The sequence below is a fragment of the Neofelis nebulosa genome, chromosome 5 (assembly GCF_028018385.1).
Source record: "Neofelis nebulosa isolate mNeoNeb1 chromosome 5, mNeoNeb1.pri, whole genome shotgun sequence".
Lineage (NCBI taxonomy): Eukaryota > Metazoa > Chordata > Mammalia > Carnivora > Felidae > Neofelis > Neofelis nebulosa.
In genome coordinates, this window is record NC_080786.1 from 52,974,744 (window position 1) to 52,977,283 (window position 2,540).

Here is a 2,540-nt window from a genome sequence, read left to right on the forward strand (position 1 = left end):
GATTATTAACACTGTCTTTAACTGAAGATGATCTCTATAAGAAAGTCTAAGTTGGAGGGGCTCTGGGGTGGCTCAGTCCGTTAAGTATCTTGACTCTTGATTTTGGCTCAGGTCATGTACTCAGTTTGTGAGTTCGAGCCCCATATCAGGCTCTGTGCTGATGGTGTGGAACCTGCTTGGGATTCTGTCTCTGCTTCTCTCCCTCCTTCCCCAGCTTGTGTTCTCTCTCTCACTCTCTCTTAAAAAATAAATAAACAAACAAATAAATAAACAAACTAAAAAAAAGATCTAAGTTGGAATAAAGAAAATTTGCTTAATTAAAGTCTTTATAAGTCAGTGAAGCACCTTTTTCTCCAGAGTAGGACTTTAAATCACATTTATATATTTCGGATTAAATATGGTTATAAAATTTCTTTGACAAACTTAAAAACTTTTTAATTGACTTAGTCTTAGCATATTATATGTTAAAGTCAAGAAATTTTTCATGTGATTTGCTTTTCAGGAGCATGCAGATATTTTAGACAACTATTAAACTGTCATATTTAGCTAATTATATTATTTGAAATATATGACATTGTATGCTCGAAAGTTCTGGAACACATTGAAAATGCATTCCTGATTCAAGTTAAGTTTTATTTACATCAATTTTTCTGATTTACCATTTATTGTGTCATTATTCAGTTGTGAGTTCTTTAGGTTTTGATTGCCCTGTGACTGTTCTAGCCCGGATTATTGAATGTTGGCTTTACCAGTTGGTGAGAGTGGAGGAAGCCAGCTGCTACTGTTGCTGGAGGGTTTGTGTGGTCCAGCCTCTGCCTTACTCTTTCCACCACCTCTGTGCCTCAGCCACAGTTAGCTGCTTAATTACATTTTTTTAAATGGGTCGTGTTCCTCCCCTTTTCAGGGGCCTTGTCCATGCTGCTCCCTCTGCCTAGAATATTTAACTCAAAATTCTCCACAAGCTGGTTTCACCTCATTCACAACAGAAAACCTTAGCCCCAGCTCAGAACCATTCTTCCTGTGGAAACTCTTCCAGGCCCTTTAGGTTATATCAAGTTCTTCTAAAATTTCTGTGATCTTTGAAAAGCCCTGTGCTTTTTCCTTCTTAGCTTACCTCAGCTTATAATGAAGAATTTGTGATAGTGTGGGTTTTGTTATCTACCTCTTCCTTTAGATTGTAAGCTCCATGAGGGCAGGGACTATGTCTATTATGTTAATTACGATTGTGTCAATAGTGCCTAGCACAAAGTAAGCACAAAATAAATATTTTTTGAATGATGCATAAATAAAAAGGAGAGTAAAGTGGAATAACCTTTTTTGGAGGATAAGTTGGCAATATGAATAAAAAGACCTGAAAAGGATGGTGATGGGCTCTGTGCCTTTTGGCTTAGCAATTTCATTTCTAATAATTTATCCCAAGGAAACCATTAGACAAGTACACACATAAATGTCTTTTAAGAAAGTATTTTCATTGCAAGATTGCTTATAATAGCCTAAAATAGGAAACCACCCATGTTTATAAGAATAGAAATTTTGTTAAGTACTTGGTATCATGTGCTTAAAGTGAAATATTAAAGTAGTCATTAAATGGTTTCATTGGAGAGCATTGACATGGAATGATGGCATTATTATGTGAAGATTCAGAGTGCTGCTATTTTTGTAAAAACACACAAACGTGTCTGAAGGATATGTATGTAAATGTCTCTGGGTGATGACTTTGTTTTGGCTTATTTATGTTTTCTAATTTTTCAACAATAAACATTATATAATAAAAGTTGAAAGAAACCCACAAAAATCAAAATTTAGCGCAAGTTTGAGTGCTACTTTTGAGAAAAGTGGAACTTGGTGTTCAGAAGGGAGAAAGGTAACAAATAGGTAGAGTTTCCCAAAGAACTTTGAGGATGTAGGTGGGAGTTAAACAGGGCCCTGAGTTAGAAACAGAATTTGCATTGACAGGAAAAAAATTGAATGTGAAGGGAACCTTGAGAGACAGAATAGAGAATGGGGTAAAGACTAATGAAATAACACATATTCTGTTCCCAGTAGTGTCAGAGAACAGCTTCAAATTGTCTGCAAGCTCTCCATGATTCTGGAATGCCTTAACCTCAGTTTCATCCCCCTTCTTCCATTTGCATGTTCTTGGAGTGCAACACGGGAAAACTGAATTTAGGTCCTGAACACAGATTTGCTACCTAGAGGTTAATGGGGAAAACTCTGATGTTTTGTAAGAAATACTGAAATGTTCTTGACGTCATACAGGTAGGTGACAACCAAACTTATTACATACTTATTACCACTTACCCATGAGGTATTCCTATATAAGGTCACATACTCAAGTACACACTTCTTTTCCTTGTGGATCTTTATCAGTCCCACATCTTGTCAGCAACCCTGCTTAACTCCCTCAACTTCCTAAAATGTTTTTTTTTCCCCGTAGGTTTGACCGCACATCAGTTGTGTAATGAAAAATCAGTAGACCTATGAGGCATTCCATTTGGGATTAGTGTGTACTTTGTAGGAATTTGTCTTTTTGAAGATCA